Source organism: Balaenoptera physalus (assembly GCF_965194825.1).
Source record: "Balaenoptera physalus genome assembly, chromosome: 11".
Classification (NCBI taxonomy): domain Eukaryota; kingdom Metazoa; phylum Chordata; class Mammalia; order Artiodactyla; family Balaenopteridae; genus Balaenoptera; species Balaenoptera physalus.
In genome coordinates this window covers 26,571,923-26,594,925 of record NC_138896.1, presented here as the reverse complement: position 1 = coordinate 26,594,925, position 23,003 = coordinate 26,571,923, and the positions used below count along the sequence as shown (strand labels likewise).

Below are 23,003 nucleotides of genomic sequence, written 5' to 3'. Positions count from 1 at the left end.
ATAAGGAAATATGAACCCTCCTACTTTGTTCTTTCTCAAGATTGCTTTGGCTACTCTGGGTCCCTTACAAATTCAGATGAATAGTAAAATCAGCTTGTCAATTTATATGTAGAAATCAGATGAGATTCTGATAGGGATTGTGTTGAGACTGCAGATCAGCCGGGGAATATTACCATTTTAACCATGTTAAGTCTTCTGATTCATGAGCAGTGTATGTGGGATCTACATGTCAGGTCTGCTTCTACTCAGAGTCTTTGCATTTTTTTCTTTTGATGCTCGCCCCTGAATGTTCCCTGACCCTCAGATGTTTCCTCAAATGCACCTTCTCAGTGAGGCCCTCTAGGCCAACACTTTATCCCTCACATGCACCTCTTTTCTCTGTTTTCTACATTATCTTATTTCTTAACAATTATCATTATTTATTATATTTTATATTTTTCTAAGCCCTAAGAATACAACAATGAACAAAATGAACGAAAATCCTTGCTGTCATGGGGTTTACATTCTAGCAGGAATACAGATAATTTTAAAAAAGAAAAATATGTAAAATGTGCAGAATGATAATAATACATCCTGTGTGAAAACTAAAGTTGAGAGAAAGAAAAACCATGTTAGGATTGCAATGATGAATAAATACCGTCTTAGACAAGGTGGCCAGAGGCCAAGGACAAGCCAGGGAGGCAGGTGGGTATCTAGGGAAAGAGTATTTGGCAGAGGGAACTGTATGTGCAAAGGCCTGGAGGTAGGAACAAACTTGGACCTTCAGAGAGCAGTTGGGAAACCAGAGTGGCTACAGCACAGTCAGACTGAACTAAGGAAGTGGTAAGAGGTAAGGGGTGAGCCAGCCATTTAGGGCCTTGTAGGTCATTTTGAATAGAATTCAGTGTTCAAGGAGATTAGGGATTTTGTCTAAAGGGACATACTCTGTATGCGGATTGTGCTCCCAAATGTTTATGATAAGAATAAAGGAAGAGAAAGCAGAAGTGAAGCGATAACATTGTCTGATCTCTAACACCATAGCAGTGTTTTATAAACTATCTGGATATTTTAATTGACTGCATGATTGCCTCAGCTATCAACTGTGCCTAAATGGATACTAGTTATCTCATTTATTAACATAGAATATTTTAACATGCTAGCTTCCTCCCTCCTTCTTTGGGCCTGGAGGACTTTAGTTGGTTTACCTCTCAGGTCTGCTGTAAAACCCACTGTTGGTATGTTTGGTGAAGAATACTTCAGATATCTTTGGGCCATGATGATATAATTTAATGCTAGCAATTCTGATCACTGGGTTGTGCGTGGGGAACTCAGTGAGAGAGGCACATTTTGAATATAGTAGATAGACAGATAGGTAGATAGATAGATAAATAGATAGAATCACTAATAGAAGCATGTGCATTTTTGATTGGTTAGTATCCCTATTTAGCCTGAAGTTCCTCTGATCTGGTGATAAAAGTGTTTGTTTTGAATAATTCCATGGCACTTTTACAAATTTAAATGTCCCCAGGACAAGGACAATTCAAACGTGTATAAACAGTAAAGAATGGCAGGGCCTGTGGCTAAACTGGAGAATATATGCCCCGCCTACAGGCAATCAAATTCATATTTTTAAAAAATTCAACTCCGTCTAAACAAAAATTGTCAGCTCTTGATTACTACACAAGGCTGGCACTCTGCTAAAATCATTATGCGAATTACCTCATTAAGTCCTCCTAATAAATTATATGAGGCAGGTGCCCCTATAACCCCCATTCTCCTGCTATGAAAACTAAGACTTAGCAAAGATAAGTAGGTAACTATGAAGATGTAGAGTCAGAATTTAGAGACAAGAACTCTGGTTTCATAATCTATGTTCTTAATCACTGTAATAAGCAAACTATAACTGGCAGATAATCAACCAGTTATTTTTCCCCCCCATGGATTATGAAGAAGGTAGGATTTGAAAACATGTAGAGGAGCATTATCCTATAGATATAAATGCAAGCCACATATGTAATTTAAAATTTTCTTGTAGCCTCATTTAAAAGAATAAAATAAACATGAAATTAATCTCAATAATATGTATTTTTAATCCAATGTATTCAAAATATTACTATAGTATGTAATCAATGTAAAAATTATTGATGAGTTAGTTTGTATTCTTTCTAATATGAAGTCTTGGGAATTGGTGTCTGTTTTACACAGCTCCAATAAGAGTAGCCACATTTCCAGGGCTCTGTAGCTATAGTGGGATTATGGCTACCGTAGTGGATAGTAAAGATTCAGACGATTGGCTGCATTTTTCACATTTAATTTTTCCTTCTAGATGATTTAATTAATCATCTAGAGCTGTAATTTAATTAAACTCCATTTTCTTAGAGGTAAAGCAGGAACTCCACCAGTATAATAATTACAGGGGAGGAGGTGCCAGCAGGTGCTGTCTTCTGATCTCATTAATAAGTTTGTATGAACTCTCAGCACAAAGAGTTTGAGATCTTGTAAATTTATGGCCTAAGTTATATGGGGTTTACACATATGTACTGGTGTTACCTAAACTATCCCTTCCTATAACATTCTCTTTATGAACCAGTTCAGTGGATGGAATATTTATATGCTTTTACTATGAACATAAGCATTATAAAGGAACTATGCTTTGTGCTAACTTAAATAGATTTGGAAAGCAAAGTGGAAAAACTATAACTTTATGATAAACGTTATCACCTCCCTTTAATGCATTATTATATTTTATAGTTAGAATGGAACATTGAGGCACTTGTGCAGAATATATAAAAGCACTGAGGCATTGAAGGAGACCAAAAATTATATTTGAGCTTATTAATTTAGGAAAAAAACAGGCAGTGTATTCTCAGACAGCTGCAACATCCACTCAAGTTAAAAATATGCTAACGCGTCAACAACCTCCAACCCGTAATCCTGCCAGGATAAAATTAAACAAAACAATCTCCCCCAAATTATTAAAGTCGAAGTCTTTAGGGGAATGCCCTATATTTTACCTTAAATTACTAAACTATAGGCATAACTGTGTAGCCACATGTCTGTGTACCTCTATACTGTGTAACTGTATACAGATGTACCCCATGTTATGCAATGGACTCTCTCCTTAAAAAAAAGTAGAGTGCAAATTCTATATTAAAAATCCTTTGAATGGACTAGGGGAACTTACTATTTAAATTTTTTTTACAATGAGATTAATCACCCCCTAATTCCTCTTTTTGGCAAGGTAAAGTTTTAATATAGGATTTTTGTAGCTTTTAAAAATCATGTTTCAGAAGGTATGGAGAAGAAAGAAAAAAAAACTAGTACTACAGGTACACGGTCTGGGATGTACCCACCCTGCACTGGATCCTGTTCCATTTCACCTACACAATTCTCTTCTTTTGCCTGTCTTATCATCATGCAAACATACTCTAGTTTTCCCATTAAAAGAAAAAATCCTTCTCATAACCCTATTTTGACTTTTGTCTACCACCATTTTTCTCCCCTTGACAGCAAAATGCCTGGAAAGGGTTATCTACTTGTGTCTCAGATTCCTCTCCTCAGAGCTGGTGAGTTCCATACTTTGTGAGTTTGTCAAAAAATTTCCAAGATTATTGTCCTTAGTTTTCTATAAAAAAATAAGAGCTAAAAGATCAAAAGTCTTTTCGATATTAAGGAAACAGGTGCACAAATGTGTTCAGACATTCCTTTTCCCCACCAAAAATGTCTTGTTTCTAACTGTATTAGTTTGGTAGGGCTGCCATAACAACAAAAGACCACAAACTGGATTAATTAGAAACAGAAATTTATTGTCTCACCGTTCTGGAGGCTAGAAGTCTGAAATCAAAGTGTTGGCAAAGCCATGTTCCCTCTAAAGGTGTTAAGAAAAGATCTGTTCCATGCTTCTCTTCTAATTTCTGGTAGCCTCAGATGTTTCTGGTTTTGTAGATGGCTGTCTTCTCCCTGTGTCTGTATTCAAATTTTCCTTTTTTTATAAGGACACCAATCATATGGAATTAGGGCTCACCCTAGTGACCTCATGTTAACTTAATTACCTCTGTAAAGAATGCATGTCCAGATAAGGTCACATTGTGAGGTACTAGGGGTTAGGACTTCAACATATATTTTTGTGGGGGGAATACAGTTCAACTCATAACAGCCAAAATCCAAAATCTGGTTTTCCTTTGATCCATCTGTAGGGATTTGGGTCTCAAATACTCTGGAAAAGCTTGACCTGTTCTTCAGAAGAGGGTCTGCTGATTCATGTGGACTCTACCTAGATAATATGATTGTTCATAATTGTTACTGAGACTGACCCTCCTGTCCCTTATAAAGAAATGCAGGAGTTTTATGGAATGTGTTTATCCATTCATCCATCCATCCGTCCGTCTCCATCTTTCTATCCATCTATCCAAATATCCATTTATTGTTTTCACAAAAATTATTGGGCACCTGCTATAGATTTAGTATTTGGCAAAGTACTGGGTGGGGTGGGGGGAAGGCATACACTGGCAAAATTCAGTCGTCTTTGCTTTCAGGAAAGTATAATGTAGATGGTAAGACAAGACTTAACATGGGGAAACTGAAGTAAACCAAACTGAAAGAGATGTCTTTTTGTAGTTTAAGTCATGACTGACCAAGTATTATGCTGGGACTATCACTCATTAAGACGTTAGCAACATTCTTCACAAAGCTATGGCCTGGGTTGGCTCCATATCAGCTTGCTTAAATTTTGAATTCTGTTTACGCTAATCTTGTTTTGAAATTGACGCCCTAGCTTTGAAGTCCTTGCTCCAGCTTGATCAAGCCTCACAATATTGCTTCTCTCCCTTTTTGGTTGAAGGTGAGGCAATCACAGTGCTACCTATAGGCTCAGCCCAGCCTAAGTATGGGACCAGTTCTCATGTAAATGGCATCAGTTCACTCAAGGTCTGGATTGTCCCCGACGGCCCATGACATATTCATCCACTGGTCTGTTTTTCCCTACTTACAGCTCTTGAAGGAAGGAGAGAAAACCTAGAAAGTATAGGGTCAGCCTTCTCCATGCAGTTTCTGGGGGCCCAGTGATCCGAGGGCATAAGGGAAGATCTACTGTTTCACCCCTCATTTTCTACACTCCGTGAGAGCTACCCACCATCCTTGTAGTGCACTTATTTTCCACTTAAATTATCAGAGTTGGTTTCTGTTACTTCTAACAAAACATCTCTGACTAATGCACTCTCTACCTCCAAATCTCAGGCTTGAGAAAGTTTTAAGCCCCTCACGGTTCCTAAGGGGCTAATATTGTTTATTGCCTCCTCCACATCCCTAGAAGGACTACCCAGGTAATTTCCCAGTGCCATGAGAACTGCTCACTTTTTCCTCTTGATGCTTACCAGTATCTCTGGTATTCTTTATTCCGATCCTTGTCTACCATTTATCCTTGCTGATAAGATACACTTAGATTATCCTTAGAATAATATCCTGGCCTCTCTTCCTAAGTGCATCCCCTTCCAATTCTCTTATCTAGGCCCAACATCTCCCATTTCCTCGGTCTTGACAAAATAATGTCATCAATTATTCTGTGTCCATCGATGTTACATTTCATATCTCCTCTTTCACGCTTGTGACTCTGGCTGTGCTTGCAGATTGCATTTGTTGATCATATTACCCTTGCCTGGTATCCTCATCCTCTCAACCTTAACCCAAAACAAGACCTCAAAATCACACGGATGATATCCAACCCACATCTGCTTAATCTGAATCTTTGGCAGTGAGGTCCAGCAGAGGGACCATATATTTTTAGAAGCTCCCCAAATCATTTTATTCATAGCCATTTAGAATATACGACCTCAAATTATGGCTTTACTTTCAATGGTCTGTCCCTCTGTCTGCATTTAGAGTTCTGCATACTCAGCCTTGATTGCCAGTGTTCAGCATCACTCTTGAGCCAAGGGATTTGGACCTTCATTCTCTCCAAAGAAGAAATGGTTTCTAACCTATTTTACAATATCACTGGCTAGTTCAGATCACCTTGGAATGGAACGGAGTTGAGCAACCAGAGTTGTTTGGGTTTTTTTAGGCTCTGGAATGATCTCTGTCTCCTCATTAGACACCTGTGTTCAATTATAAGCCCACAAACTTAATTGTTACCTATGTATCAGGTCCCCTCTAATACCCGTTCATGTCACCATCCTTCATAGCACTTATTGGCGGGTAATAGTATGCCTATTTTATAATTAGTTACTATACATTTGTCTTTTTCACTGTAAGTTTGATGAAAACAAGGATTTGTTTTGTATACTGCATAGAACAGTGTCTAGTACATAGTAGATATTCAATGAGTATATGTTGAATAAGTGAATAAATGCATATCTCCATCTAGACCTTTCATAGACACCGCAAATATAACATGTCTAAAAAGGAATTATTATCTTTTCCCCAAATCTTTCCTCCTCTACAGGTTATCTTTTTTTTTTAATTAAACTTTTTATTTAAGAATAACTTTAGATTTACAGTCATTGATCTGTTTACCATCTCTATGGTTTTGCCTCTTCCAGAACGTCATGTAAATAAAATTCAGAATTTAGTTTTTTCATACTGGCTTCTTTCACTTCGTGATATACAATTAGTGAAATAAATCTATGTTTTTGCATGGCATGTTAGCTCACTCTTTTTCTCACTGAATATTGTGTTGTGTGGATGTACCACAGTTTGCTTACCCTTCACCTGTTGGAGGACATCTCAGTTGCTTCCAGATTTTGGTGATTTTGATAAACTGTTATAAAGATTCACACTTAGGTTTTGTATAGACCTACAGTCTGACACCAGTTGGAATAAATATCTAGAAGTGCAGTCGCTGGATAAGACTAGTTAGCTCCTTAAGAAACTGCCAACTCCAGGGACTGTACCATTTTGCATCACTACCAGCAATGAATGAGAGTTCCTGTTGCTCCGTATTCTCACCAGCAATTGGTATTGTCATTTAAAAGAGATTTATCCATTCTAATATATACAGTGGCATCTCTGTTGTTGTAATCTTCCTTTCCCGAATAACAAATGATGTTGAGTATTGGTTTGTCTTGTTGACTGTTTGACATATGTGGTATACAACCCACTGTTTACCACCTTCTGTCCCCCACTATCTCACAGACACTCTAAGAGCAGAGACTTGCAATATCTTATAGCAGCTCTGCATTTTCTAAACAGTGCCTGGCACAGAGCAGGCATTCATTAAGTGTGTTAGCTGACTGGATGACTGTCTTGGGATTGAAGGTGAGGACTGGTGGTCTTATTCTTCAGAAGAGAAGGACCACTGTATTTTGCCCATTTAAGACTGCATTAAAGCAGTGGAAGTAGGATCCTGATAATATGCTTGAAGAGCTCAACTGTCAAAAGCCAGAAGATAAACATAAATCTCATTCATTCATTTATTCTCTACTATTTGCCAAGCACTATAGGCTCAGTGCTCTCCCCTTCCATCTCCCATGCTAGGGGTTAAAATTAAAGCTGCAAAATGTCTGCTTGCTTATTTGGTCTAGCATGAGACTATCTGTATTTTTAAATATGACATGAGAATAAAACTCATCTCTTTCCTTCTTCATGAATAGGCTCCACATAGGGTCTCAGTGGAATAATGTTTATTGCTGTATCCAGCATTAATTATAATCTCCGTTAGGATTGCATTCTGTTCTAGAATGGGAGTCCATAAGAGCTTGAGAATGAGTTTTCAGAAAGAAACAAAAGGCCAGGAGAAAAAATCTCATCCAAAAAGCACACACTTAAGAACCTATGCCATATGTATCCATACGCATGCTGAGAAATCCAGTGATTTTTTTTGCTAAGTGTGTTGTCTCATATGCCTTCCACATAGTTTGTTTGACCACAGCATTACACAGGAGGACACACACACACACACAAACGCTCAAAGCTCTTCTATTTTAAAATCCCCCAAATGCCACAAAATCTGAGTTTAGGAACGTTGAATAAACTTGGGCCGTAGGGAGTGTAGAGAGGATCTGAATGCATTTTAACTGCCAAGCGAGTTACAAGTATGAGGCACAAAGACCCTGCTGGACACTGTCCAGAAGGGCTCAGGACCTCCATCCTACGGGACCCACTGTGAGCCAAGCTTAGTGCCCTAATGGAGTGAAGCTTTGGCTCCTGGTCATGTCGAGAATTACCTCAATACAGTTTTATTTGTGTCTCAAGATTTTATCTTTAAAAGAAAATAACAGTGAGACGTTTGTCTTTTACTGAATGAGATGCTTCCAAGAGAAACTATTGAAGTACTCAGAGGTGTTTATGAGTTTATCAGGTGACTGAAGTTTAGGAGAGAGAAATAGAGAAGGGAGAAAGTAGGAGGAAATGGAGAAAAACTCAATTTATAGGGATAGCTTTGTTTTTCCACTTGCAAATATTATATATCATCTCACCACCTTTAAGATGGTTTCCTGTGAATAATATTTCTTTTATTCTTTGGTAATTATGATAATGTAAACTTTAATAATTTATTCTTTTTATTTAAACTCATGCTAGATCCAGAAACCCCTCCATCTACTAGTTGCCCCAACTCTTATAAATCATCTTGAGTTGGCATAAGTTAATTGAAGTCTCATGGGAAAAGCCTATTATGAATGTAGTGGATTCCAGTACCTTCTCTTTCTGATAACCTACTTTTGCAGTCTTCATTTTCATCCTGTGAACTTTTTGTGCTATTCTCCTGTTGCCTAGTACTATAAGTTCTCCCCTCTCATATATTCACATGCTTAACACTTTCCTCCTTCTTCCCTTTGTTTATCTGTTCTTTTACCTCCCTCCCTGCCTTTGAATGTTCTCATTTACCTTTGGGTTCTTGCTGGACAAAAGCTCTTTATCCTCCAGGCAAGCTTAGCATTAATGGTAGTGAGAACAGGCATTGGTCCTTGCCAAGGCACGTTCAACTTTTAAGGTACTTAATGGTTTCCGCATTATTTTATACTTAATTGTAGTTTTTGCTTCTCCCAGCTCCCATTAGATTATGCATGTGTGGATGATTCATCTTTGCATCTGCCAGAATTCCTGGACTATATTTCATGCTCCCTTATTGTCTGTTGGAGGAATATAAGAATGAATGAATGCACAAATAATGAATGTATGAATTTTACTTGTTTCCAAGGGACCCACCCTGACATATCCCTGGAGACACTGTCCATGGACGCCAGGCCAGCTTTCCAACCCTCCTATAAAGAAGCCAAGGGGCATCACGGCCCTTTTCAGCTTGGTTGGTTTTAGAACTGCTTTAAAAAGTAATCCACTTTCATTTTTCATGAAATCCAGGGAAATCCTGCAGCACTGAAACAATCCAAATGAAAGTAAATCAAAGTGAATTTAAAGTATTATTGCAGATATAAACACACAAAAAAGTTATTTGTCATTTTCCCACAAATTGGGCTAGAACCTAGATAGCATCTTGTATTTTCTGAGAGCTGACATTGACTAAGGTTTCTTTGATCAATGCATATAAGAAAGGAACTAGAAAGACCACACTTGGATAAGACAAAAGTCTATATGGACATTGTTTATTTTACAGTAGAACACAGCATAACTGCCAAACATTGAAGCAGGTAACTAGTAGTTCTACCAACTCATCTTTAGGTAACTGCCTTATATATTACATAAAAACAGATTCGTGTTCTCCTCTCATTAATTACATTTTATCATAATTATGTCATCATGCATATAAACTTGTAAAATTATTGTATTCCAAAAGCGATTTTTAAAAATTAATTTTTTATTTATTTATTTTTGGCTTCGTTGGGTCTTCATTGCTGCACGTAGGTGTTCTCCAGTTGCGGCGAGCAGAGGCTACTCTTCGTTGCAGCGCGCGGGCTTCTCATTGCAGTGGCTTCTTTTGTTGTGGAGCACGGGCTCTAGGTGCGCGGGCTTCAGTAGTTGTGGCACACGGGCTCAGTAGTTGTGGCTCACAGGCTCTAGAGCACAGGCTCAGTAGTTGTGGCACATGGGCTTAGTTGCTCCGTGGCATGTGGGATCTTTCCAGACTAGGGATCGAACCCATGTCCCCTGCATTGGCAGGAGGATTCTTAACTACTGCGCCACCAGGGAAGTCCCTCCAAAAGTGATTTAACAGCACATTTCATGCCATTTATAAGCACAGACTCTTAATCAACTCAGTAAAAGAGATGTTAACATTTCCTCTTATTCTGGATTTCCTACTCTCTCATAGCAGACTGCCATCTCTTTGTCTCCAATGTTCCATGCACCTCAAAATCTATTCATGGAATAGAAGGTAGACTTTGGAGGAAACTGTGGAATGTATAGATTGCTATGGATTTTCCTTAACCCATAATAGACTTTACTTTTTCAATCTCAATTTTAAGTTGTAAATATATAAAATATTCTGCTACTGAAGTACCAAAATTAGAATTTGTCCTTAGAAGATATCTCAAACATAGAGCAATTCAATGTTTTGCAAAATATTAGGCTTTCTTTTTCATGTAAATGCCACAGGCAGCACAGGATTCTGTGCCTGCTCCTACCTCTGTGTATTTCCTGAATAAACATCTAGAGTTTGATCATCTATCATCCGCGTGCAGCTCATCACCTTAAAGGCATGATTAAACTAGGGAATCACAAAAGCCATTGGTACAAAACACAGGTATATAAGCACAACAAAGGGAAATTTTCTGTCAAAGCAGTGCCAAATTAATTTGCCCCTCCATATTTAATCATGCATGATAGGTTTTATTGCTGCTTCTGTAATCTTACTTTTATTAAGACTGCTATCAAACTCAGAATTCAAGGATTTTATTACCTCAGGTGCCTAACGAATAAAAAACAAAACATATTTATGCATAGGAATTTAGAGTCATAGCTAATGAATTCATTTTTATTTTTACCTTCAAAGTTAGTCTACGTATGTAGAAAATTCTTATGGTGAATATCTTAATTTCTTTACAATGGAAATATAATTAATATTGGTAGGTGTGTTCATACTCCTTATCTTTAAAGAAGGATGCCCCCAGACCCCATTTGGCATAATTTCCTGAGAACTACCTGTGTGAAAACACAAAGACACATGGTACATACACTTGAAATGACAATAATTAGAAAGTTAAAATGACTATAATTGAAGCCAAACAGAGCAGATACTCCAAACAGAATACTTCTTAATTTTCTCCTGATGTTTATAAATACCTATATATTTAGTGTCTGCCTCTTTTTTTTAGAGTGTTAAGTTCCAGGAAGGGAGGGATTTTGTCTTACATATTGATGTTTCCTCGGTGTCTAGAACATTGTCTGGCATAGACAGTGTTCAATAAATGTTGATTGAATGAATAATATCCAAAGGTACTCTGTAGCTAAGTGTAGAATGAGCAGTGCTAACCCACACATAGCCCCTGTGTACTTGGAATTGCCAGAGAAGACCTCAAGAAAGAAGTTATACTTAAAGTTGGATGGGAAGGATGGGTAGGTAACCTTTCACTTCTCGATTTACTTCTGCCAACAGATTAATACCCTGAAGTCATCAGTCATTACTGGGATGATAAATCCTTGGGCATATCAAAGATTCCTCTTTTAAAGAGTTTTACATTTTAGCATCTATTTTGACCAGTTCAGGCCAAAACACCATAGTAAACAAAGCAAAATAAAATGAATACTCAGGAACACATCATGCCTTAAATACATGCCTTAAATTATTTACTGGCTGGAGCCACTGATGGTTACACTTGCACATGACGATCCTGGCAGTGCATAGACCAGACTTGAAATGTTTCAGGGGACAGGTCCTGACAAAACAAAGCCCGTGGCAGGGCAAGTGTAGTTTCTTTGAATAACAAGTTTAGAGGGAACTTGGATTACTTTTTAAAGCAGTTCTAATACCAACCAAACTGGAAAGGGCCCATGATACCCCTTGGCTTCTTTATGGGAGCGCTGAAAAGCTGGCCTGGCATCCATGGACAATGTCACCAAGGATATGTCAGGGTGGGTCCCTTGGAACTCATGCTACAGTGAAGTATGTTTGTATTCTAGACTTTACATTCACTCTAATTGTAGAAAGCAAGGTTTCAGTTCTGCTAAAGTCATAGCAGAGTCATGTGCCTTTATTATGATTAGATACCCTTATTGAGAACACATACATTTGGAGAAATGTGCATTGAATTTGGGAGAAATAGTGACACGATGGAAAGTACACAGATGCCAGGGTCAGACTGTCTTGTCTTTATGACTCAACTTAAATGTAACAGCAGTGTGATCTTGGGAGAGTTAATTAACTTTTGGTAACTCCACATTTTTTTCATTAAAAAAGATACTATCTTTTTTTTTTTTTTTTATAAATTTATTTATTTATTTATTTTTAGCTGTGTTGGGTCTTCGTTTCTGTGTGAGGGCTTTCTCTAGTTGCGGCGAGCGGGGCCCACTCTTCATCGCGGTGCGCGGGCCTCTCACTATTGTGGCCTCTCTTGTTGCGGAGCACAGGCTCCAGACGCGCAGGCTCAGCAGTTGTGGCACACGGGCTTCGTTGCTCCGCGGCATGTGGGATCTTCCCGGACCAGGGCTCGAACCCATGTCCCCTGCATTGGCAGGCAGATTCTCAACCACTGCGCCACCAGGGAAGCCCAAAAGAGACTATTTTAACGATAAAATATCTAGAGTAGTACTTGGCCCATGGTAGGGATTCATTAAGTGTAGTAGTGAAAGTAATAATAGCTATTATTTATTAAGCATTTACTATGAACCAGAAACTAAAAAGTATTTCATATTTATTATCCCAATTGCTCCTCACAAAAATGCTATGAAATGAGTATAATTATTATCTTTACTCAACAGACTTAACAGGTCTGGGAACTGTGATTCAAAAAATGTTAAATAACTTTTCCAAGCTCACAAAGCAAGAAAGCGGTAAAGGTGGGATTAAATCCAAGAAAAATGACTGAGCTTGAATCCAAGATTTCAATCACTTTGTCAAAATTCCTCTGCAAATAATAGGAAATTTGTATTAAATAATAATAATGAATGTGGTGTATTATTATTCTCAAGCACATTGGCTTGACAGCATAGCAAAATGGAAGGAGAATAATTAACTAAACAACCAGAATTTATTGAGTTACTCCTATGCTCCAGGTGCTGTGCTTTATACATTTTCTCACTTAATCTTCAGAGGTGGATATTATTATTCTGCATTTTATAAATGTTGAAACTGAGGCTTAGAGAGGTTAAAGCATTGGAACGAAGGCTCATGTAAAGCAGTGAATGGAGCCACAAGGAAGAGAAGAGTTCAGAAGTGAAGAAGGGAGGGTGGCAATGGCTGGGAGTGTGGTAGGAGAGGTAGTCAGGGCCAGACATCCAGGGCTGTGGATGCCTTGCTATGGACCTTAGTCTTTATCCTGAATAATAGTTCGAAAACAGAGAATTAATATGATCAGCGAAGACATTTCTTTTAGGCTTTGAAAAAAAAGATTTCATTAGAAAAGTCCATCAAAAACAGTCTGAAATGTGTTTTGCATTATAAAGTTTTAAACATTCTATTCAAACCAACTTTCTTTAAGTAAAAACTTGATGGCATCATCAAAGCCATGTTGATACAATAATTCCATTATCCTCTTGCTTGATGGGGAAAGGGCTTGGTTAAGTCTCACTCAGTTTGCCCTGAACAGTATGTCCTGGTTGGCGCTATTAACATAGAGATCCAGCTGCCTTTTGTCCTGCAGGGAGATGTCCATTCATCCACTGAATGGTGGGATGGTCACCGTCTGGCCTATAGACAGGATGGGAAGGCAGATGGTGAAGCCTCCATCCACCCACTTCTTAACAAGGTCCCCCCTGGAGGGAAAGCTGGAGACTAAGTAGTTTTCTCTGGTCTTGGTGTTGGTGATGGAGACGTTCAGTCGGTGGTGGGTCAGCTCATGTGCGTTGCAGGGGAGAATCAACTCCATTCCGCTCCTTGGATGGCAGGTGACAAGCAGGACGTGGCAGCAATCTTCCCTCAGCTAAGACATATGTTAAAAAGATATCTCCAATATCAAGGTAGTGGGTCCCCTTAGATAGCTCAGTGTGGCACAGAGATATCAGTGGGCTGCCTAGATTCCCACTAATCATATTTCCTCCTCCTGGGCACTGAGAAGGACTATATTCCCCAACTTTCCTTGCAGTTATGTTGGGTCCACACAACTGAGCGCCAGTAAAAATGATGTTCACTCCTTTCAAGTCTGACTATAAATCACCCTGGGCAGTACTTCCACACTCTTGTTTCCCTTTCCCCAATGAAAATGGTAGTTGTGGACAGAAAATGGATCCCTGATTTATCACTTACGAGACTCCCAGCAGGACCACTGACCTTCATTGCTCTATGCAATATTAATTAAAAGGAGAAAACATTTTTTATTGTATTAAGCCACTGAAATCTGGAGTTTTATTTGTTACAGTTGATCAATCCTTTTCCTTTCTAGCCTATCTTGACTGATTAATATTCTGTATTCTCATAGGAGGGAAAGTATTTCCTATGGTGTGCATGAAAGCTAAGGTTGACAAGGCATGTGATCTTGATCATTCTAGTTTTGCAGAGCAGATAGTATTGTTGGTTCTGGGACTTGTTAAGATGTTTCCTGAGAGCAGAGTGCTTTGATTCTGTCAATGTGACAGCCAGCCTCCAAAATGATCCCTAATAATCTTTGCTTCTTGGTATTCGTGCCTTTGTGCAGTCCTCTTTTACATGGAATTAGGGCTGACTTATGTGACCAATGGAATACTGTGGAAATGATGGTATGTGACTTCAGGTAATAAAATGCTTTGCAGCTTCTGCTTTGGTCTCTTGGATCATTCACTCTAGAAGAAGCCAGATGCCATCCCATGAAGACACTAAGCAACCCCATGGAGAGGCCCATGTGGAGAGAACTGAGGCCTTCTGCCAATGTCCAGCATGGCCTTGCTAGCTGCATGAGTGAGCCACATTAGAAGCAGATATTCCAGCCCCAGTCAAGCCTCCAGATGACTACAGCCCTCAGCCTCCTGAGTTCTCCAGCTGATGTCCCAGATGATGTGGAGCAGAAACAAGCCATCCCCACTGTGCCCTTTCTGATGCATGACCTATGAAACCATGAGAAATGCCAACTGATTATTGTTGTTTTAATTCAGGAAGTTTTAGGGCAATATGTTATGCTGCAGTATACTACGACAGCCACTAATGTCGGATGGAATCAAAGAAGACCCAAATAGGATTCCTGAGCACAAAGTGACCTGGAGGCCTGATTCTGGGCTAGTGGGCCTGTCTGCCTCTGGTATGGACTTCTGGCTTCTATGGTAGCTCTTCAGCAGAGCTGTGGCTGCTTTCCCTCTACTTATTCTGCCTGGTTCTAGGAGCAACCACAATAGATAATGCTTGTGCTCTCTATGACTGGACAAAGAACCTGGGGCACCTTTTCTCATTGAATGATGAGCTTTCTAAGTAGAATGGCAAGACATTTCTTTTAAGGTGTGCTGTTGTTATTTAATCCCTAATTTGAATTATCTTGAAAGTCAAATGGAATTAGAGAGTGTTAGCCTGTTTTAGAGACACGTTCCTTGTCACAGATTAAACTAAAATGAAGGTTCTATTGGCCAATCCATTTTCTTTCTTTTAGAAACTGCAATTAGGTAATCATGTAGTGAGATGATCACTGGATTGAAAGTCAAATGACTTTGTCTCAAGCCCTGACCATACCTTTCGACAGCTAGATAATGTTGAAGAATTTACTAAATATTTCCCTCACTATAAAATTCAGGAGATGCTGATGATACCTAAATAAAAGGAATTAGATTGTTGTGAGAGTGAGGGTAGGTAATATACTGGGACTGTTTTGGTAAAATATAAAAGGTTGCATCAATATTTTATTCAAAGGACATGTACTAAGTGTGTACTATGGTTCAACCACCATTCTCGGATTTGCAAAGGAGCAGCAAATGGATTAAAAGTCATGCCTTCATAGAGATAACATTATATGCAGGTAGAGTCATGTATTAGTTTTCTATTGCTGTCATAACACATTACCACAAAATTAGTTACTTAACACAATACAAATGTATTATCTTACAGTTCTGTATCTTTGCAGTCCAACATGGGTCTCACTTGGCTAAAATCAGGATGGAGGTGGAGCTGCTTTACTTGCTAGAGGCTCTATGGGAGAATCGTTTTCCTTGCCTTTCCCGCCTTCAAAGAGACTGCTACATTCCTTGATTCATGGCCTCCTTTCTCCATCTTCCAAGGTAGCACTGTAGCACCTTTCTGACCAGTCTTCTGTAGTTGCATCCCTCTTTGATTCACATCATTCTTCTGTGTCCCTCTTCCACCTCTTGTAACTACACAGAGCCCACCTGGATAACCCAGGATATCTTAAGGTCCTTCAATTAATTATGTCTGCAAATTCACGGGTTCTGGGGATTAGGTTATAGATATCTTTGGGGGCCCTTATTCTGCTTACCACATAAAGTACACTTTAGTTGAGTTGAAATGCTGTAAATGACTACTTGCTCTTCAGTTTATATCAATATAACCAAAATCATACAACACAGCTTACAATTTTATTATTATTGTTTTGTACCCTAAGCTTATGCCCAACTTACAAGAATTAGGTTTTGATTAAGAAATTATTCCTTCCCAATTCTATCTAGAATTTTGCAGTTGTTTTTCCCTTAAACTATTGGGAGGTAGAGGTGGAGAAGAACCTGATAGGCAAAGGAGAAAACCCAATTCATTTATTATTTCTATGTAAAGCCTGGGTGCATGATATCTTATTCATTGACCTGTATCAGAACCAGTGTTGAAGTCTCATGTAATGCTATGACCCTGAGGAATGAATTTAGTTCAGAACAAACAAGACCATCACTGACAGTCACTGTCTATTTCTGGCACATTAAATCAAGATTTTTTGGAGTGTCAGAATCTGTTATAACTTGGATTGAAATATGACAACCTGTCAAAAAATTTCCACAACTGATAACATCCCCTTGAGGTTAATAGACAAAATTATAAGATGGAATAATTTGTGTAATATAATTCATAAATTCCTTGTCATAAAACCTCAGGGGTGGGATTTTATAAATATGTAGTCATTTTAATGCACCACTATGTAATACTTGATCCCTTATGCTTGAAATATATTTACAAAATAGAGTAAGACGCATTTCAAGTCAATTCAGTTTGATAAGAGTTCGTAAGTAATTGATGATACATGATGCACACTCCTAGGTGCTGTGGGAGGTACATTAGAGGAATAAAAGATGGCTCTCACTGAAAAGCTTGTTGCTGTAAACTATGTAAACACAGAAAATAACTGAAGAACATTACAAATCAATATACTCAAGCCCGCCATAGACCAATGAACTATGAAAGCTCAGTGGGTTCTGGTGACATGATAAAGGCTGAAGGGATATTTAGGGACTCAGGATAGATTTTAAAAGTGTGGGGAGCAGGACAATCTAGGTGGAAGGAACTTTATGAGCAAAGTCCCCAAGATCAAAACGAGAATTTGACATACATACTCTACTAGTTTATCACTTAGCTACTCACTGTAGGCTAGCCTGTTGGTTTGATCATTATAAGGTTTTGGGTTGTTTTTATAGTTTATATATTGCTCCATTTATGCCTACAGTGGATTGTTGGCTCACAGACAAGATGCATAAAGAAGACTGCTGTGAAATATGTGAGTAAAGATGATAAGAAGGATAACAATTTAAAAAATTGTCTTTCATGAGCTGAATTGTGCTTCTCCCAAATAAATAAATTAATTAATTAATTAAGGAAACCAAGTATGTACTTAGTGTCATAAATTGACAAATTACTTAATATACATACAGCACAATATCGTTCCTTGAACAAATACTGTGTCTAGCCACACATTTCTTCCAGGGCTCACAAAGTTCTTGGAAAATACATATTATTAGGTCTCCTTTGCTATTTGAATGCACACTCTCCTCATACACGTGTACCCTGTAGATGAATAAACCGAGGACTGGAAGGTCAAATAACTTGCCCAAGGTCACATAGAGAGTAAATTGAATTGGCAAGATTTATTCTTAAATTTTCCAATTTAGACTTAATTTCAAACCTAGGATTCTTTTGAGAAGGAGTTAAAATGCCACCCCAACAATCTTGAGGTTTGGATTTACATACACCCTTCATATCATGGCTTCAACTGAATATTAGTTGATTTATTCAGACACTCTACTGAATTCATGAATTTGTCAGATCAGTCCAAACAAATAAGCTGATTTTTCCCCAAGACACACCATCAACCTTTATGTTGAATTATTTACTGCATTTGGAATCCATTGTTCAGCAAGGAACGGACCAAGGGTAAAATATATAATGAAACTAAGAAGAATTAAGGGTAGTAAAAACCCAAATAGCAGAGGATCAAAGATTGGCAAATACAGCCCTAGCCCCTAATCTTTCAAACCAAGAGGAGGAATGAACCCTTGGAGGAAGATGGCCCCAGTATTAACCTAGCAATTTCATGGATCAACCTCGCTAGGCACTTCCATCACATATATATGTGATACACACACACATACACACATATATAAAAAAAGATATAAATGTAGTGTTTGCTGTTTATCTATGATACACATTGTAAATAACCTGGATGTCATTACAATCAGGGAGCCAACCTAGTTGGCATATGGCAGAATAACAATTGTTTCCTTATATTCAGACATTTCTGGATCATCTAGAATCTTCTTGGTTTTATCTGAAGTACTGTCTTTTGGAAATTCAGATGAAAAAGAGAGAATATTCTTGCTTATTTATCCCTCAATTGAAATAAGAGATAAAGGGAGGAAAAAAAAAATCAAGGAGGTTTCTCTTCCTTACCCTACATGCAGGTTTACTGAAAAATTTATCTCCGACCATGAGCCACTGCTACAGATTCCCATGTGGGAGATGCCTTCGACTCATTTAAATTTGTCAGGCTGAAGAATCTTGGCGCTTTTATAGCTGGGGAGGAAAAACATTGGATCTTCCTTTTTCTGTTGCTCTAAGTAGGGTTATATATGGAGGGAAACAGATTTCGGGAAAAAATGTCCAAAGAGCGTGACTTTTACTTACTTAGTTATTTAAAACAGAGTATATATGGTTTAAGATAAAATAGAATATCAACTTTAGAAGGTGTGTGTACGTAAATAATTTTTAACTTTGTGGATGAAAATTAGGATTTTACTTGAAGAGCTGTTAGAAATTATTCATCGGTGCTCTGCTTAGCATACTTTCTTGGAAAATCCACTTAGAAGAAACAATAGGATTTCATATCTTCAAATAAGATGCTTAAAAATAGGAGACTTTATTTAATTGCTTTTATACACCTCTTGCCTGTGTAAGGTTGTCCTCATCCTTGTTTCGTCCTTGGTAGTTTTTGGTCTAGTTTTAAGCACTCCTGGCTTTTTCCTGCTACTTTCCATTAGAACTACTTCCACAGCCCAATAGACTGTTAAGAAAGTTTGAGGGTTTTTTATATAATGATTTTTTTTTCTCTGAAATTCTTCTTCGTTTTTTTTTTTTAAACAGTGTTTCTCCATCCAGTTATATCTCTCTTTAATTATGCTTTAGCTATGCCTAAATAATTCTTTCTCCACTTTAGTTTTCATACCCTTAGGTTATTTTAAGCAATCATCATGTCTCTCATCAGCTATGCTTTTAAGCTTGAAATGGCAGCCTTATTGACCGATGATGCTATTTGAAATCTAGTGTTTGTAAATATAAGTTTGTGATTTTAGGACTTAAAGCATTGGATGGGAGTAAAATATTTTATTTATTTACTTTCATTTACTTCTTTGTGCTGACGAAGGAAAAAGGACAGAAAAAAGTATTTGCTCTGAAAACTGTAGAAGAAAGTGTTTGACTTAGTTCATTCTTTCTGTGATTCTATGAACATTTTCTCAGAGGGGGAGAATTTAGCTCCATAGTATTTCTTTATGAAAAATTACCCTATGTGTTTTCTATAAGAAGTAAAGAGACTTTTCAGAAAGGTGAGAGCTAATTTATAAACAGATCTTAATGCATCTGAGAGGTATAAGAATTAAGAAAAAAGAAAAAACTGCTATATGTACTTATGTATATGTATTTCTGAAAATTTGTTTCAAACTGTATTTAGTTAATTGCTTCACTATAATACCAGTATTTTAGTTCCTTATGTGTTAAACACTGGAGTAAGAAAGAATAAGAAAGTCCTGGATCTTGCCCTTCAGAAGGGCATTCCACAGTAAGGAATAAAACAGGTGAGCAGATAATAAAAATGCAAATGCAGTAAAGTGCCAAAATAAATGAGTAAGAACAATTTGGAATTTTAAAAAATCGATTGTCCTGTAGGTAAAGTGAAAAATTCTAAAGAAATATAATCATTACCAGCTCCCCCAATTACTTTCTAAATTTGGATATTTGCATATTAGTTTTTTTTTAATTGGGAGGGTAATTAAATTGTTGGCAAGGTATTCAGTTTCGTGTTTTTTACTAGAATTGGAGCTTTTATATGTCAGAGTTAATGTATAATTATATAAAATGGGAAGAAACATCTTAAAAAGACCACTTAAAAATTTGGTTCACAATTCAAAGAAAGTTTAAAAATGTTATTCAAAATACATCATAGCATCACACTAAAGAGAACTAGCCTCCTTTACAATCTCATATTGCACTAAATTAAGAATTTGGTGTCATGGCAGCCAACTAATCAATATGTAGACACAACCCATTGGGAACATAGGGCAATAGTTAGGATTATGTTCACCATATTTCATCTAGATAATCCTGCTTTAAAAAGCTAGATATTTTAGATAATTTTTCCAATTTTTTCAATGTCCTAACCAAAATCAGGTTTTTGCCTCTGGCTTGAGCTGACCATTTATAGGTAAATTATTAATTGATTGACTGGATTATCACAAGATGAATAGGACCCAGCATTAAGTCCATTAAAATAATAGGAAGGAAAAACAGTTGGTCTAGTTATTTTGACATCTAAGCATCTAAATCAAAATAATATTTTACAGTTTTCTGCATAAAGGTCTTTTGTCTCCTTAGGTAGGTTTATTCCTAGGTATTTGATTCTTCTTGTTGCAGTGGTAAATGGGAGTGTTTCCTTAATTTCTCTTTCAGATTTTTCATCATTAGTGTATAGGAATGCAAGAGATTTCTGTACATTAATTTTGTATCCTGCTACTTTACCAAATTCATTGATTAGCTTTAGTAGTTTTCTGATAGCATCTTTAGCATTCTCTATGTATAGTATCATACCATCTGCAAACAGTGACAGCTTTACTTCTTCTTTTCCGATTTGGATTCCTTTTATTTCTTTTTCTTCTCTGATTGCTGTGGCTAAAACTTCCAAAACTATGTTGAATAATAGTGGTAAGAGTGGACAACCTTGTCTTGTTCCTGATCTTAGAGGAAATGGTTTCAGTTTTTCACCATTGAGGACGATGTTGGCTGTGGGTTTGTCATATATGGCCTTTATTATGTTAAGTTCCCTCTATGCCTACTTTCTGGAGGGTTTTTATCATAAATCGGTGTTGAATTTTGTCAAAAGCTTTTTCTGCATCTATTGAGATGATCATATGGTTTTTATTCTTCAATTGGTTAATATGGTATATCACATTGATTTGCATATATTGAAGAATCCTTGCATTCCTGGGAAAAACCCCACTTGATCATGGTGTATGATACTTTTAATGTGCTGTTGGATTCTGTTTGCTAGTATTTTGTTGAGGATTTTTGCATCTATGTTCATCAGTGATATTGGCCTGTAGTTTTCTTTCTTTGTGACACTGATGAAAGAAATTAAAGATGATACAAACAGATGGAGACTTATACCATGTTCTTGGACTTGAAGAATCAACATTGTGAAAATGACTATACTACCCAAAGCAATCTACATATTCAGTGCAATCCCTATCAAACTACCAATGGCATTTTTCACAGAACTAGAACAAAAAAATTCACAATTTGTATGGAAACACAAAAGATCCCGAATAGCCAAAGCAATCTTGAGAAAGAAAAACAGAGCTGGAGGAATCAGGTGCCCAGACTTCAGACTATACTACAAAGCTACAATAATCAACAGAGTGTAGTACAGGCACAAAAACAGAAATATAGATCAATGGAACAGGATAGAAAGCCCAGAGATAAACACACGCACATATGGTCACCTTATTTTTGAGAAAGGAGGCAAGAATATACAATGGAGAAAAGACAGCCTCTTCAATAAGTGGTGCTGGGAAAACTGGACAGCTACCTGTAAAAGAATGAAATTAGAACACTCCCTAATACCATACACAAAAATAAACTAAAAATCTATTAAAGACCTAAATGTAAGGCCAGACACTATCAAACTCTTGGAGAAAACATAGGCAGAACATTCTATGACATAAATCACAGCAAGATCCTTTATGACCCACCTCCTAGAGAAATGGAAATAAAAACAATAATAAACAAATGGGACCTAATGAAACTTAAAAGCTTTTGCACAGCAAAGGAAACCATAAACAAGATGAAAAGACCACCCTCAGAATGGGAGAGAATATTTGCAAATGAAGCAACTGACAAAGGATTAATCTCCAAAACTTACAAGCAGCTCATGCAGCTCAATATCAAAAAAACAAACAACCCAATCCAAAAATGGGCAGAAGACCTAAATAGACATTTCTCCAAAGAAGATATAAAGATTGCCAACAAACACATGAAAGGATGCTCAACATCACTAATCATTAGAGAAATGCAAATCAAAACCACAATGAGGTATCACATCACATGGGTCAGAATGGCCATCATCAAAAAATCTACAAACAATAAATGCTGGAGAGGGTGTGGAGAAAAGGGAACCCTCATACACTGTTGGTAGGAATGTAAATTGATACAGCCACTATGGAGAACAGTATGGAGGTTCCTTAAAAAACTAAAAATAGAACTACCATACGACCCAACATATACTGGGCATATACCCTGAGAAATCCATAATTCAAAAAGCATCATGTACCACAATGTTCATTGCAGCTCTGTTTACGATAGCCAGGATATGGAAGCAACCTAA

General features: G+C 37.4%; 1 protein-coding gene and 1 pseudogene across 3 annotated transcripts in view; one reads left to right on the top strand and one right to left on the bottom strand.

The window, feature by feature from the left end:
• LOC309637314 (uncharacterized protein) overlaps positions 1–23,003 on the top strand; it is a 537,821-nt gene that overhangs the window by 304,216 nt on the left and 210,602 nt on the right. The gene's annotated exons all lie outside the window — the stretch shown is intronic.
• LOC309638176 (patatin-like phospholipase domain-containing protein 4 pseudogene) lies at positions 12,588–14,299 on the bottom strand (annotated as a pseudogene). Its single transcript has 2 exons — positions 14,294–14,299; positions 12,588–13,946 (listed from the first exon to the last, which is right to left on the bottom strand). The product of its transcript is annotated as a patatin-like phospholipase domain-containing protein 4 pseudogene (transcript).